The sequence below is a fragment of the Haemorhous mexicanus genome, chromosome 6, assembly GCF_027477595.1.
Source record: "Haemorhous mexicanus isolate bHaeMex1 chromosome 6, bHaeMex1.pri, whole genome shotgun sequence".
Taxonomy (NCBI): Eukaryota; Metazoa; Chordata; class Aves; order Passeriformes; family Fringillidae; genus Haemorhous; species Haemorhous mexicanus.
Window position 1 is genome coordinate 37,531,584 of NC_082346.1, and position 17,513 is coordinate 37,549,096.

The window sequence follows — 17,513 nt, forward strand, 5'->3', positions numbered from 1 at the left end:
ATCTGGGCACGAAGAAAGGATACAAAACTTAAGAAAACATGGAAAACATCTGTTCTTATGCAGAGTAATTGAGCTGAAGAAAGCAACCTGATTCTTATCTTGAAGGTTAGCCGCATACAAAATATTATATGTATTTCTAATATACAGAATTCCACAGTGTATATTGGTAGATAATATTAGGAGTTTGGTACACTGTTTCCCAAAAATATCTTGGAATAGCAAGCTGAATAAATATGTAGATCTAATAAAAAGGCCAACAATTGGTTTACTGAGAAAGAATGTCAATGTATCTATCTGCAGGCAATCAGGCCACAGCTGTACAATCTGAAGCAATCATGAAAGTGAATGTTCTTTTGAAGTAGGCTGGACTGAATCACTCAGAAACATACCAGGTGCCAGACACTAAAGCACTTGCCATATTTACCAAGGCACCAGAACTCTAGGGCAATGAGTCCCAAGCAGCTTTTTGAGGAGGAATGTTATTTGGAATGAAAGACTATGAAACTCAGATGAAGCAGATTTGCATTAATTTGAGAAAACTGGTGCTAAATATGAAGCAAGATGATGTATTAGAAAAAATTTAAAAGCACCTCTTCTAACTTAGGAACCCACTCATGGTTTTAAAAACAATTATAATCTTTGTTTATGTACCAAAGTTATACCAGCATAGCAAGTCCACTTCAATTATTTTTCCCTATCCTATTTATGGTGTATGTAATTTTCTCACATTAGGATAGAATACCAAGAATCATAGAACCTTAAAATGGCTTGTTTGGATGGGACCACTAGATTCCACCCACTAGATCAGTTTGCTCAGGATCCCAGCCAACTTGACCTTGAACACTTCTGGGGATGGGGCATACCACTTCTCTGGGTAACCTCCTCCATTGTCTCACCATTCTCATAGTAAAGACTTTCTTCCTAACATCTAACATACATCTCTCCTCGTACAGTTGAACACCATTACCCCTTGATGTCTATTTAAGCTGTGTAAACATCTCTACCTCTTTTTTATAAGGCAATTTTAGGTAACAAATGGTTACTATAAGGTCTCCCCAGAGCCTTGTCATCTCCAGAATGAACAATTACAACTCTCTAAGTCTTAATATATCTATGTGACAGACACCAAAATATGAGAAACCCATGTATATAATTGGTTCCCATAATGTAACTCATTCTTTTTGGAAGACCACTGTAGATTTTCAAAGTGCTAGGGAACTTGTATATTTATTCCATCATAGGAATCTGCTTTGGGAAACTAGCAACCTGTGTCTTTTCCATCAAGCCCTTAATTTAAAAAATAGAATTGAATACCTAAATTTATTCCAGCTTAATTGCTCAGTCTATAAATGTGGTTATAGGTCTCCAAAGGTTACAACTGTCTCTGGTGAGGTGATCTAAATGCCTTAGCTGTCAAGCCCTCAGGATCTCAATAATTTTTGACAGAAGAAGAGTATTCTGAAGATATTCCTGTTACATTCACACTTACATTTTTTTTTTTTTTTTTTTTGTGATTAGAATACTTGTTTCTTTTAATAACTTAGTTCTGTTCTTTGCAATAACTCAAGAGATCCCACTTGGCAAGATGGCTTCATCCACTTGATAGACTTTCTGTTATGGTAGGGTGTCTTGTAAGAGTTTATGGGGAGGGTAGTCTTAGTTCTAGTTCCTATGTCTTTCTGCTCCTTTATGAAGGCTATCTAGAACAGGAACAGATTTGTCAGAATCACATATCTATAAGCAGAGAACTCCAGAGAACTCCAAAGATAAAAGGAAATCTCCAAGCTCTCTTTGAAAATTCTTGTCTTTTTGCTAAACAAGACCTGCCACTTCAGTTATTTTGCTGGTTCATATTTTGGTATAAACCTTGGCTGCAACATCTAAAAAATTCTAAGTCTCATAAATTGTGGGTGCAAAAATTATTTAGTAACATCCCCAAGCTTTCCTTGCTATTGTGCTTACAATCTAAATGTTGTCTACTTTTGTAGTTCTCATGCCAGGAGTGTGAAAGACTAAACTACTGTGAAGGACTTAGACTTTTATGGTGATCATTTAACTTCCACACCTGCACTTTAAGGAGGTAAATCTGCTAGTCGTGAACAATCCTGGACCAGAATATACTTTGATGTACTAGTGATTAAACCTCCTTATAGATGAGGACTTGTAGTTTTTTAAAAAACTACTAAAATGCCAAGTACTGTCTTGGAAATCATGTTAGCTATTGCGAACAATGAAAAGTAGTTTTTCAATAGCTGTGATTTGCATTTCACCTTACAATCTTTATTTGGGTAGGTTGTATAACATACAGTATTTTTTTTTTTCCAACTCTCAATTTAAGTGTGAGCACTAAAGTACTTCATAAGGGAAGGCAGAAGTAAATTCCAAGGCTGTGCAAATTTACTGTACATAAATTTTGTTAGAAAACAGTGCTTTATTGCCACTACTGCATTCCTAAATTTAAGTGTATAAAATTAGGGTTTTTAAATGTTGAATCTCTGCTATTCATTAACAGCAAGATGTGCATTTATAAATTATGTCCTAATATATACATCTTTGATTCCAGTAATTACAGATTCACTTACCCATCTGTGTGAAACATATTTGGTAGGCATCACTGTCAGAATCTATGAAAACATCACCAGCTTGTGGTGATAACAAATGGCACATAAACTGACCATCAAAGTTTGCATATTTGGAATTACCTGCTCCCTGCTAATACCGAGATTCAGAAGTTGATGTCTACTTGCAGACTGAGATATGGCAAGAATACTGTTTTATTCACTATTACTTCTATTATTTGTCAGTGTGATACTGACAAAAAAAAAAAGAAAATGGAATGACATGGGTAAGGATGATGTCCCATAAAATCCAGAGAATAATACAGGGTGTGGCCGATCACAACAGTATCAAAGCTGACTTTACCTCACTGCAGAGGAGACCAGAATGTGGCCAAATTTTAGAAAGCTATCAACAGTTGAGTAGATCAATGTAAATGTTTTTCCCTGTATCCATTCATTTAATTACTACCCAATGCAGTCAGACCAGCAAGAGCAGAGTGAGCGTTTCAATCATTAATTCTAAAACGTCTCAATCAGAAAATTGTATAAACTTAGAAATTACTGTAGCGTCTATATTCTTTAACACTGCCAAGTCCCTCTTTGGTTTTCTAGTCTGAGCAAAAAAGCTTAATTTGGGAGTTCAGTGAAGTTGTCATTGGGAGCCAGACCTGTTATTTCCTGCAACAAGACTTTAAATGCTGCCTACACTACTGTCCAATTTAAGAAAGTAACAGATGCACTCAAAATGACCTGATTAGAAATAAATATTCTTGTGTTTCTAGGATGGTAGATTCCTGTCCACACAACTCCATTCCACTGGTCAGGGTTCTGAAGGACTGGGACACAGCCTTGACTGGATCTCAGCTGGGTCAACTGCCATGGCAGCTCCTTAATCATTTATTATACTCTTTTACATTCAGGACCACCAAAGCTGATAGCATGTGTCCTATTCACCTGTGGTAACTCTTTTTCAGAGAGAACATGGAAAGAGTACAGATGTGCTAGGAGTGGACTGCTGGGCACTCTGGGAATCTATCCCAATCCCAAGGTCAATACCTCTACATATCTTGCTACCATCTGAAACAAATTATCAAATTATCTTACTCCATTGGTCGTATTTACACTTAATTTTTTTCCTATCATTAACCTTATCTGAGCTGCCTTTCATTGCCCTAAGTCCCCTGTTCAAATACTACTTGCTTTTATACATCAGTTAGCTCTTCCTGCCTAACTTACTGTACCACAGGTAGTGAATGCAAAACATCTGCCAGGGCACAGTGATGAGCCTTGCACTGCTGGTTCTGCTCCTTAAACTTCTTTTTTCAGATTTCAAGCACTCAAATTCTTTGTGATGAGCTGTAAATTTTCCCCCAGTTTCTTTCTTGACTGTCTTTAACAGACTATTCAGATTATTTGTAACGTTACACAAAGCTGTACTTCAGCTGCCTTGAGCATCTTCTGTAGATTTAGAGTTATCCTGGGGGAATATGAGCAATTTTCCTGCTTTTTATTCAGGAAGGCTTACAGCTTCCTTGGCAGATGAGCTGTTTCCCTGACCTATCCTAAACAGAAGAAAATTACTCTCTCTCTCTCGATTATCCTCATCATCCTAATAAAAACACATTCCTTAAATTTTAATTTTCCTGCTTCTACTTGTGGCCAGACACTTAAGCTAGTATTTTAAATCCAAGCCAACAAACTATATTTGCTAAAAAACCCCAGGTTGCATTTTCCATTTTAGTTAATATGGTATAACTGGAAATTTGATATCTCACAGTCTTCCTCCATTCCAATATGCTGAAGTTTATGCAAACCTGCAGAAAAAAACCCTTTTAAGAAAGTTGAACTTCAGAGTACAATGAACAAGGATTAGCTGTATTGCATTGCATGCAAATTCTATGCTTCTAAGTAGTTTTCTAATATAGTAGAAGCAATAACTGTTAAAAATGTTTGTTCCTGCACACAAAACTTCTAAGATAAGTGTTTATTGCCATAAGTTGCAGTTACTGGCAGCAAGACAGTTGACTAGGGTCCTTAGGATAGGCTGAATTTCAGTTTCACTACCCTGAAGATTGATATTCACCGTCAATCTAGCATGAGATAAAGCTAAAGATGTGTATTTAAGTTTTAAGGAAAGATTTTACCCAGAGGAGCTCTATACAGAAATTTCTGCATCACAGTTCTATATATTTCAGTTTCCATTCTATTATCCATAGAGCTACTGGTGGTACAAATCACCATCTGAGTAAGCTACTCTTTTTTATTATTACTTTTTAAAAAACTATATTTAGCTATTTCTGTTTCAAAACCCTTTGAAGCTGAATTTTATCAAGTAGATGATTTTTTCACTACAATGTAGCATGATGACCTTTTCCTTAAATAAGTATTTTGTCACAATTCCAAGTATTTTCTTGCTAAGAACAGCCTGAAATATCAAATATAATGTTAAACTATATTGATGAAAAATCTTGGAAGATTATATCTCTTTTTCCTTGCAGCAGATATTAATATCTCAGATAGACTGTCAGATCTTTATGCTCTGAAAGTATTTATTGCATAGTTGTGATGATATAAAGTTCATTTAGTCAAATTCCTCTGTTTCCCCTTGCAAGGTAGTATCGCCTGAGATGAGGGGTTGCAGTTTGGTGATCTGTGCATAACTTTGTGCAGAGCTTATCCTTTTCCACTCTTTATCTGTCTGAGCACTCTGGCTGTAGTTTTCCCCTGTTCTGCCTCCATCAGAGAGCCATCAGGTTCTTCAGAGCCTACTGGCTCTGCAGTGCACGTCTGCCTACAGCAGGGAAATGCCAAGGAGCGACTGCGAGAGGCACTGCGCACGCCGCTGCTGGAGCAGGCAACTCTGGAAATCTTGGACACCTCTCTGTAGACCAAGAAATCATACAGAAGGGGAAAAGTCTTTAAAGAGTCTGCTGATTGATCATTTTACTATTGAGTTATCTACTCACATTCCAAAACCATCCAAAAGGTACCCCAACGCTTTGTTTTTTATAATTTAGATTAACGTGAACTAAAAATATTGCATCAGAAATTAGCACTTAGTTATTATTTAAATCAATCTTCCTTTTTTTTTTTTCCATGATTACAGTACCAAATTTAAATTTATGGGGTTTTAAAAAATTATTAAGTTTTATGGACCTTCAATCAATTAATTTCCTTTCATATTCCAGATTAGGTTTTTTTCCCCGCACAAACTTTAGGAAAATATGAAGCCAATAAATTACAAGTTTATTAAAATAGACAATCAATCATATTTTTAAGCAATCTCTGCCTGAAAAAATAAAATTATGGTATTAATTTAGAAAATAATTATTATCTGTAATTAATTCAACTGCATGCATCATTAAATAGTAAATTAAAGAAACGAAAAATAGCCAAGAAAACCTTTGTTCATTTTCTCCTGCATACAGAAAAAATTTGGTAATTTAATTCCAAATTTAGAGTATTCTGATTTTAATTTAGAGTATTCTGATTTTAATTCTTCAAGTTTCTAGAACAAGAGAAAAGAGTTCCGTCTCATTTAAAATCTGTAATTAATTTTAGATGTAAATATGTTTTTTTCCATACTTTTCCAGTGAGGAAAAAAAACCCCACAGCTGAATCTGTAAAACCCATTGATTTCTAATCTTTTGGGAAAGTGCTCTGTCCTTATGATCCTACAATGAATTCCATATATATATCAAGTAATTCCTTTCCATAAAATCCACCTGTGATGCTGTATGACTTTATGTGGTCCAGCTTTCTTCTCCCTGTGGTCTGTTAATATCTCGCCCATATATATATATATATATAAAGATAAAAACAATGAATTGGCTGATAAAACTGTTATAATCAGATCATTTCTACTGACAGTATCCAGCTCAAAACTACTGTATGTTGCTGATGCACGGTAGCAGGAGCAGTTCATTATTTCTGCTATGGCTCCAGCTCTTCCAAGAGGAGGAAAAAAAATGCTTTAATCAAAAGCTGAGCATCTTAGGATTTACTTGGAGAACTGATTCTTTGAAAAGTCTTTGATTCTTTGAAAGGGGTCAGAGTGACATTTCAGTAATGGTTTTCCTTTCTTCCACTTGGCAGAGCAGCTAGTCTGTCTTGTAATCAGGCTACAAATAGGACAGGAGGAATCAAAGCAGATACTGATGTTTAGATGGCAAAATGGCTTACCTGAAAGCTGAAGTATTTTATGAATGGCTTCTGTAAATAGCCATAAAAGAGGATATGGGCTTCAGCTCAGGATCACTTTGTTTCAAAGGTTTGGGACTCAAGAATGAATTTACTCTCACACCCTTGAAATTAACCTTGTAATGTCCAGCCTTCAGATATTTCATTTGTTTGTGTAATCGTCTTCCTCAAATTTCCTGCACTGCACAATTACACATTGGGCATAAAACTACAATTATTAAGGAAGTAATTTGCACTTTTACTCAGCTAATTAGCTTTAACTCAAAAAGACATACTTATGAAGGTGTTGCCTAATTCAAATGGCATTCCTTCCATTATTATAATATTATTTATATATTATTATTATTGATTAATTATTAATTATTATTATAACTGTGGTTGCTATTGTTACTGTTACTATTTTACTTTGCCATTCCAGGAGGCTATTGATTTTGAGGCTTTGCCTTCTTTCTCTTTAAGGAGCCTTGAAACTCCAACAAAAAGAATTAGCCCTGCAAAAACCTGTTGTATTTTACTTCATGTATTGTTCAGCACAAAACATTGGGAGATTTTAGCCTTCAGTGAGAACTCATTTTTATCTAATACACATAAATAGGTCAAGCCAATGGATTACAGATTAAACAAGCAAGGAATTTTGCTATGACTGGAAGAACTTTATGTATCTGAAGTACTAATAGTATATGCTCATGGTTTTAAAACACTGGCTATTTATTGACAATTTTAGCTTTAAGTGTACTGCAATAAACTAGTGGCTTTTAAGGTCTTACTAATTTACTTCAGTTGAGAACAAATATTTCTTTACATTAATTTCACGTTTGATAACATATTGAATGGTTACTGAGCCCTGATTTTTATGTAGTGCCATATAGCTAAAATTTATTTGACAATGTTATCGTCCCTTCTTTCTGTTATATCTCTAATAAAGACAGATTTAAATATCAGATCACTTCATAGATCTGCACCATTTTCCTTTGTCTCTCTCTTTTTTCCCTCTTCCATTTTAAAGATATAGGACTCTCTAATGAATTGAAATTTTTCATTTATTCCAGTTCACGCATCAATAAATCAAGAGAGCTACTTCCGAATGCTGTCTCTATATGAAAAAGAGTGGTTATTTGAGGTTCTCCCTGACTTTAACACAGATATATGTAACACATGGAGTGGTACTTGTTAAATAGCTGAGGAGTTTTTTGATCTGTTTTTGAGTTTTACCTTTCCCACCAGAATTCTATTTAGACTCTTTGATATCTTGCTAATGCATCAGTATAAGATTTTCATGCATCCTATCTTCGTTCCTTTTGCAAATTAATTTGAATACATGAGAGAAAAGCTATTTAGAGAATCTGATTTTCTGAATACAACTATTTTCTCTCTTTCCCTCTTTCATTTTTTCTGTGTATTTGTTTTTGACGCACTATGGCTAATTCAGATATATTTACATCCATTAACTAACCCAAGTACCTTGAGAACCTGTCAGAAGTTTTGTTTTCTTTTGTTTTGCTTTGTCTTTTTGTTTGTATTTTGCTTGTTTGTTTGGTGTTTTTTTGGTCTCGATTAGATTTTTAGATGGCAGAAAAAAAAAAAAAGAATGTCATGATTGTTGGTAAATAAAAGGTTCTGCATGAGTGGTTTTTAATAGCTTATCATCAACATCTAATCGAACTGAGTAATTGCTGCTTAAGAGAGTGACTCTGAACCAGCAGCTGCCCCTAGGCAGTACTTTGCTGAGGAGTGTCACTGCGACAAAAAGTGCTGGGCATATAATGCATCATCAGCATTTGTGCTATAGGCATGTCGTATAGGTGGATAGGAATCACCGGGGTGTGGTAAACGTGAGTGTGCCAATGACATCTGAGTGGTATTAGATGGATAGGGGGCAAGTAGAAAGACAAAAAAGGCAAAAGACAAAGAAGCTAAAAAATTGAGAAAAACAGCTTTTACGACGAAATGGAAATTACCTTCAATGCTGCAGTGCACCACTGACTTTGACAGCTGAAGCAGCAGCAGAGAGAACTTGAAAAAGATATTGGTTATAGCAATTCTTTTGCAAGAAGCTAAATCTGGTTCTCCACTGACTATATTAATCAGTGTTCTTTCAAAAAAATTAGACTGAACAGAAGAATATTTTCTTGAGGCAATAAGAAATTACTTGAAAGACTAGATTTATGTGTGCGTATATGTGTCAACATGTCTATATTTGTGAACTAGTGAAGCACGAGAGTTAAGATAATTGTGTGCCTTTTTTGCTCATTGGATTTGTCCTGGTTTCAGTCAGGACAGAGTTAAATTTTTGCTGTAGCTGTGAGAGGGCAGAACCTGGAGCCATATGGGCATGTCCAGGTTGTTATTCTATAGGAGGTATATCATCCTTGGGGGGCACCTTTCTGGGAGAGGGGCATGGCCTGGGGCTGAGTAAAACATGGTGGCAGGGGGAAATTCATCAGCCATTGTATGTTGTTGCCAGAGTGCCCTAGTAAGTATTTTGCTTGTCAATCACCCTCTCCTCTGTATACTTTTGTAATCAGTATCCTTGCCCTTACTGCTTATTTTTCTTACCTCATTGATGTTTCCGGTAAATTGTGCTTATCTCAACCCACGGTCTCTGCATTTTGTCTCTCACAGGATGGGCAGGAGAACAGTTTGTGGTCTTCTTTTTAGTGGGAGTACCAAATAGGGGAATGCTGCTCCTAAACCATGATAGTTTAGGCTGTGTTATTCAAAATTTGAAAAATTTTTGTAATTAATATATACGTTTGCTAAATTTAACTTCCCCTGTATATCTGTATAACTGTATATCAAAACTATAAACTGATATATTAGGATTAATTTGGATTTCTATACAAATCTGCTTGCTCTTCCTCAAATTACTTTTCCTCCTAAACCTTTATTTCTGAAAACTTTGCTTTATGATTTCACTGAGGCATCAAAGCTGAGTAGAGCTTATGTGGTTATTACTGTAGATACTAAAAGGAGAACTTTGATATTAAACCATAGGGAAATAGCATTAAATATAATTTACATTTAGATACTTGAGTGGCATACCTTATATAAATCATAGGTTCTGTTAGTAGTGGAACCCTGCATAACACTTAAGTCTCTGGATCTTGTGTTTAGAATATGTTGCTTCTTACCTCTATTGCTTTCACATTTCATTTTGAAATAGAAATCATACTTTATGTTTCTGAATGTAAAAATTTGACAATTTCCTTATGGTACTAAGATGAAAAAAAACCCCAAATTCACTGGCCAGATTCTACTCTCATGATTAAGCTTGCCTTTATATGAACTCATTTGTCTTTATAATGTAGCTCTAGGCCACATTTTCTATGTCAGTCAGGCAATAGTGATGTTTAGTGCCAGCTGCCTGCAATCGGGCGTGTTTAACAGAACTGGCAGTGACAGCCGTTAGTGTCTAAACTGATGTTCCTGAATTGCTTTGAGCTCCTCAGCATTATGACAAGTAACCTGAGCTGAGAGTTTGTTTCATTACTTTTATGGAAGGAAAAGCTGAATGCAGGTGTTCACTCACAACCTAGGCACTTTTGACAGCAAACATGAGCTAGGTCACAGTTAATGTGGGGAGTGAAGCATTTTAGAGAGTGTGCTAACCCAGCATGTGAGAGATTTGGGTCTAGAATGCTTGCCTGTCTTTACCCCTGTCTGAAACTAATCACTCATAAGCAGAACAGAATCTGTGTACTGGAATTAAAAAGTCACACAAACCTGTGCTGCAGAGCAGTTTTAACAGGGATTCGTATGTCTACCTACATGAGTTTTACGCATCTGTCAGCTAACATACTCATGTGAGCTTCAGCAGCTGGGGCATCAGGCAGATATCCAATTCTCTCTGAAGGCTTGTGCCTCTGTTAACCAATGAATGGGCTGCACTCATCCAGGCACATAATATTTTTTATCTACAGTAGTTAAAACATGGGCTATTTGCCTATGAAAAATATGTGCTATTTCTACATCTTCTGGTTGCAAAGAATTAGCCTCCATTTTAACAGGGTTTAGACTACAAGTGCCGGAGGATAGAGGTGAGAGGAAATAGCTTTTGCTAGCAGATGAGAAGGACTGTGGTATTTTGGACATGTAGCCTGCCTGTCAGTGAGGTGATCAACTGACACACTGAGCTGCTGTGGTGGAGCACTACTGCCAGCTGAAAGCTTTGAGAGCCCTTTCCTTTTACTGAGAGGCTTTCCCATTTTAAAAAAATGCAGCCTTCTCACTGAGAATGTATGTTGGGCATAACATAACCTGAGACACTTCAGCTGAATGCAATTACTGTAACCAGAGGCAACACAGTCAAAATAGCATAGTCTGTACTCCTTGTTCAAATATCTATTAATTATTATGTGGATCTTGCAGCAAGATCCAACATTTTTATTTTTGAGATTAGGCCAGTCTGGGTAATGTGAGTAAAATTATGTCAGCTAAAACTTAGTAATGTCAGCTAAATTATATTCAGAAATAAAGACAAAAGGAAAAAAAAATATACATAAAGAGAGAAATCCCGGAACTCAGCTTTAATGCTTGGGCTCTGGGGATTCTATCTCTTCTCTTTTTTCCCCAAGTTGGATTTACCTTTCTACTGGGAGAAGGAGGCTTAATTTTGGTTGCCTGAAAGACCATGACCAAAAAACCCTTACAGAAGCAGTCCACTTTAGATCTTCTACCTCTCACAACCACAGGACAGTCTTCCAAAAACTAGATTTCTCATTCCTTTGTGAGATACTGTTGCTCCATAATCCCAAGGTCTATCTGAACTCTGAGTTTGCTGAAGGAGAGCTCTTGCTTCCCCCAGATGAACCCCTGAAGATATTATTGCATCTTCCCTCCCATCCTTCTCAGCCCTGTCTGTTGCAGCAATCCCAATCTGCTAATAACCAGGAATGGTAGTAAAAATTAGAAGGAGAATACTTTCCCTTTCAAAGTCTCACTTGTGTTCCTGCCATCCAGTACAACTCATGAACTTCTTTCTCCATGTATGCAACTGAAAGAGAGCAGTACATGAAAGCTGTTAGAAAAACTTGTACAGACAGAGTATTGTGTAGATGACACGTAATAAACTGAATGGAAAGGATGTGAAGAAAGATGTAATTAGAGGATTGACTGCCAGAAAATAGATGAAGTAATGGTTTATGCATAAATGTCCAACGACAATTTTTATTAGATGATAATCTGGATGAGAGAAAGGAAAATGAGAAGAAAGAGCAGAATAACAGCTTCAAACAGACATTTTTCAAGTCTTTAGATTTTGAACATAACATAAGGAGGGAATTCCTTCTTTGGGATTATAAATGTGAGAAAATCAATATAAGGCTACAAGAAAAAAATAGATTATACTGGAGAGTGAAAAGTAAGTGAAGTATCTACAAAAGGATTTTATGGAATTATTAGAGATAAAAAGAAATGGAAGAACATGCTAAGGTCGTACATTCATAGATAAAGAGATAAAGAGAATGGAAGCTTAGGGAACTTTTTGACAAAGAAGTGAAGTGGAAATGTGTGGAGGAAGGCTGGAGTGAGGTAAATAAAATCTAGGTAGTGAAAAGTGAAGAGGAGAAGTCAGAAAAATAAAAATCATGGGGATTTTTTAAAAAGAAGGAACAAGAAAAATAGATCATCCAACTTCAAGTTTTGCTAGTTTCAGAGATTGCAAAGTAATAAAAGACCACTAGTTCTTCTAATTTAGGATGATTATTAGAGTTATTTAATTCAGCTTTCTTTGCTTGGAAACAGTATTCAGATATTCAGTTAAACCATTGTGTCCCAGAATGGCAGAACTACAAAATGGAAACACCATGAATGTCTGAAGAGGTTTCACTATCATAGAATTGCTTATGTGGGAAAAACCCAAGATGATGCTGACAGGTCACTTACGATGCAATGGGCAAACATCTATTCCACATAATTAGACATTAAGAAAAATTTCTTCTCAATCTAATTATGAACCATTAAAAACCTGTTCAAGTGAATCACAGATAGTCAATGTATATAAAGGGAATAACCTTCTTCTACAATAAGTAAGGAAAATTTTCTTTCTATCAGAAAAATTATATTCCATTCTTATTTCAGTAAAAAAAAGCTCAGACATGCTGTATTGCTACAGGTGAAAGTGCCCTTCCCCAGCACTAACCTAAGTGGTAATTGAAGTGTGTCAATGGACATTTGTACTTTTTATTTTGTTAAAATTGAAAGTTATATTAAATCAGTTTGTAAAAAAGAAAATACATGTTATAGAGCATACTGACACAGAAGTTAAGGCAATCAATTCTTTAAAGATGAGGAAAAAAAAGAAGTAATGACTTCCAAAGAAAACTGATACGATCTTTTGTTCATTACTTGAAGAATCTTTTTATATCTTAAGAGTCATAGGGTTTTTTTTGTTCTTATTTGACATGGTGAAACTTGACGTTTGCCAGGAGCAGAAAATAAAATTTATATAACAATTGGACTCTGAGATGTTTATGAGCAAGATAGACCATAAAGAAGAAAATAAACCCAAATATTCCATTTCATTTTTTAGTTAATACACATCCCATTTAAATGTCCAAAAGTTCAAATCTAAAGCACATGAATAGCTTACTGAATTTTTATTGCACTATTCATGACATCTTCAGCTCAGCTCCTAAAACCTCTTTTTCATTAATTGATTCTTGCTCAGTTTTGGAGGAAAAATATTACAAGATAGGGTCAGCTCTTTGGTTTGTATGTTGAGACCTGCAGTTGTGCAAATAGAGGTCTTGCTTTTCTGCACAGAATATAGAACGCTTGAGGTTTTTACGTTACTCTTTTGGAGTGGGGTTTTTGAGCATCTCTTCTTTCTACGTACTTTTCTTAATATGTGGGTTGATTATATCTTGAAAACTCATGCATGATAAAAAAGGTACTAGATAAAACAGAGCAGAAGGGAAAAAGCACAGATCCCTTTCAGTCTGAGACGAACACATGAGCCTTAAAATTTAACACATACTCTATTCATCTTTCTCCAGTCAGGATCTTACCATAGGACAGATAAGTATTGAAAGCTAGCTGAACAACAGGTTGGAGTACAAAGTTATCTTGTTTGTCTTAGCCTTAGCTAAGCTTGGCTTCTTTGCTAGTACTGAGGAGTAACAAAGCAACAACACAGAGGAAGAGCTTGATTTAATGATGTTGGAATGATGAATGAGCAATTCATCTAAAGCTTCCTTTTGGTTGGGAGAACAGTCTCAGACCTGTGTGTGAACTACTCTCTGGGCAGCTGGATAATAGGTCAAGGCAATGTCATTCCCTTCCTGAGTTAAAAACAGTACTTTCTGTACTTAAGAGAGATGCGTTCCTTCCAATGGAAGCAAGAAATGCCATACACATGAGTCAGCCTTGAGAGTCCAGGTGGTGCCATTACTCAGTTTTTGGACACTGTGCTACAGCATATTCATGCACTCTTTCAAACACTTCACAGTTGTGCAAAAAGGAAACATCTTTTCACATATTTCCTTCTGAATTTTTAAATTACAGACATTAAAACTTGTTTTTGAGCCAGACACTTTTTTATCAGTTTTAAATTTCCCCTGGATTTTTTTCAGATGTTCCTATGATTAGACTAAAACAAAGTAAACAGCAGGAGTTACAAAAGCTTTCTTACTGAAAGGAAATAAAAAAGTAAAAGGGATTTTTGTCTCTTCAGTGTCAAAGTCAGCAAGTTTCCAGGTTATCATCTTGGACACAAGGTTTCTGAAATGAAATAGAACTTGAATAATCTACCTAGAGTTCAGCTGGCATACAGGGCCCTGTAAGTTTATTGCTTAAAAAGAAATCATAAGCAGAAAAAAGAACCTGATAATTTTTATTTTGGAAATATATTCTTTCTGATAATCTTAAGTATAGTTAATGTCATAGGAATCTGAACATACCTTAATTAATTTTCTCCAATATGAAAAGTAATATAAAAACTGTATTCTTTTTTAGCTTAATAAATGTGGGTTGACCTTGGCTGTATGCCAGGTGCACACCACGCTGTTCTATAACTCCACTCCTCCTCAGAATGATGGGCTAGAGAAAATAAGATGGAAAAAAAATCAAAACTTTTAGGTCAAGATAAAGGCAGATTAATAAAGCAAAAGCAGATGCTTCTGCATGGAAGCATAGGAAAACAAAATATTTATTCTCTACTTCTCATCATCAGGCTATGTGCAGCCCCTTTCTGGAAGCAGGGTTTCAATATGCATAGCAGTTTCTCTGGAAGACAGATGCTGGCCACAATCAATAATGCCCCTCCCTGTTCTTCCTTTCCCTTCATTTTTATAAATGAACTGAAATCATATGCTTTGGAACACCCCTTTGTCCATTTGGGCCAGGTGTGCTAGCTATGTCTTCTTCCCAAGATCTTGCTCGCACCCAGCCTGCTGGATAAGGAAGGAATGTTGGAGAGACAGCCTTGCTGCTACATGAGCACTGCTTACCAGTAGCCAAGGCCCTGGTGTGTCAGTAACACCTCTCTTGCTACCAATGCAGAGAACAGCACCCTCAGGGCTGTGGGGTATGGTAATTCCATCTCAGCCAGACCCAATACAACAACAAACAGGACACTGAATCAGTAGCATTGTCTCCATATCAACATCTTGCATAGCTGCAAAGGGGAAAATTTATTCATGGTCACTGGCTAGAGTTAAACCTCAGTTAAAATTCTGAAAATTTCTATGGACCAGTTCTGGATGGGCTATTAGACTGAATTCTTGTTAGGTACTCTTGCAAATTCCTTCTGAATTATTAGTGTAATCCATTACAGCAGTTTTCCACTTGTTGCTATGATAAGTAAATATTGTCTTATTGTTGCTATATAGTGGGCTTCTGTATATCACGTGTATTTGTGTAACAAGCTTAAAGAAGGAAAAAGTCTCTGAATTTTCTGATAGTGATAATTCTCACTGATTTATTGACTAACACTGTTGCTTCAAATGCCTTTTAACCCTTTAAAAAAATGAACTGTGAACTGGTGAACTGTGCAATTGCTTTGCTTATATTACCAAAAAAAACACCTGAAGAGGTCTAATTCTGGTAAAGCATCATTGCCCTCCAATACATATGCTTTGACTCCAGTTCTCAGCTGCCTATCATACTTTATCCATCTTGAAAAATATTTCCCAGTCTCTGAACTAAGAGTTTCATCAATGATTCATGTTGTAAAACTTTCACAAAAGCTTCACAATCGTAGAGCTACATGAAATTTGCTGGTTTACCTTGATTGAAATCATTATTTATTTTACTAAGGAACCATTGGAAGGAAAGACCTAAGAGATTTATTGGATTTATTGCTGAAAACTCAAAAACAGGTAAAGAACATTTAGAGATTCAGATAAGACTCTCTAAGCCTACAAAATAGTCAGTATGCTTAAATATTCAGAACAATTTTTTTATAATGGAAAAATCCAGATGATAATTTTATCTGGCTCTAAAAAGCATGCAAAAGCATGCATCATTAAAAGTACTAAAAAAAAATCATAAAAACCAGATTTCTGGGTTGGCATGCATTCAGAATAGAGATGAGTGAGTTTATTAGCGACAAATTCTAGTTGTGGCTGCAGCAAAGAAATAAGAAAACTGAAATTAAATTTTTAGTGTCACTTTCTGTTCTTACTGTTTAAATATTTTCTACTGTCAAATGTTTATTCTCTGTATATTTTCCTATCCTCTTTGGGCAAGAGCTTTCTTGTACTCTTACCTCCCACAGTACCTAAAATACCTTGGAAATGCTCAGATCCCATTGCAATACAAAATATTACTAATTATAAACTTGACCTCTTAAGTTAAAAAGAGTTTCCAATATCCATATTGGTCCCTCCTGCTGAATGTGAAAACTCAACACCCAAGTGCTTTGTTTCTAAATAAGCAGCCCTTTCACATGCTGGAGATTTTGAATGATCAAAAGTAATGATTATTAGTGTCCCCATTTTCTTTTGAAGCATTTCAAGGAGTGCTGGGTTACTTTTTGCTGTGATGTGCATTATTACACTTCTGAGGAACAGCAGCATAAAAAATTACTACATCCACATTTGGAAAGGTACTTGTGGTTTTGGGGAAGACAGTGGAGAGCATCAGGCTGAATACTAATTGCATTTTTGTGAATAACTACATTGTGCCACATTTTTAATGTAACATAGCTTTGCATTGTATCTGCTTAAGGTGGCCCCATAACTAAAGCTTATACTTTGAAGTCCAAAATGCTGAAAACAGTGAAAAAGGTTTTTACCATGTCTTCTTGTTCTAGAGCAAGTCAGGAAGCTTGTGTCACAGCTGAGAAGTTGTTGTCAAGAATGATCCCATAAATTCTACAAATATATTCTAGTACCTCACTGAGAAGCAGCACTGATGTTATTCATTAAGTTTATCTTAGAATATGCTGCTCAAAATCTTGAAAAGCTTCAGAAGAATAAAGTAAGGAGCAAGGATAGGAGAACACAATTTAATGTCTGAAACATAATGGTTAATTTTTATTTCATATTTTCTTTCTGTATTTCTATACACAGCAAAATTGTATGCTGCATTCTTCTGCAGCCATAAGTGCTGTGATGCAGTGCAAGGGTGTTAATGTGTATATAAAAACTGTTATAATACCATTATTACTTGTTTCACAAAATTCTAATTATCATCTATGGGACAGTTAATCTTCAATAAATAACATTTGAATAATCCAATGGTAGTTATTTTGCCCACATACCTCATTTAATAAAATCCAAATTAATCAGAGTGGCAGTTAAAACATTTCATCAT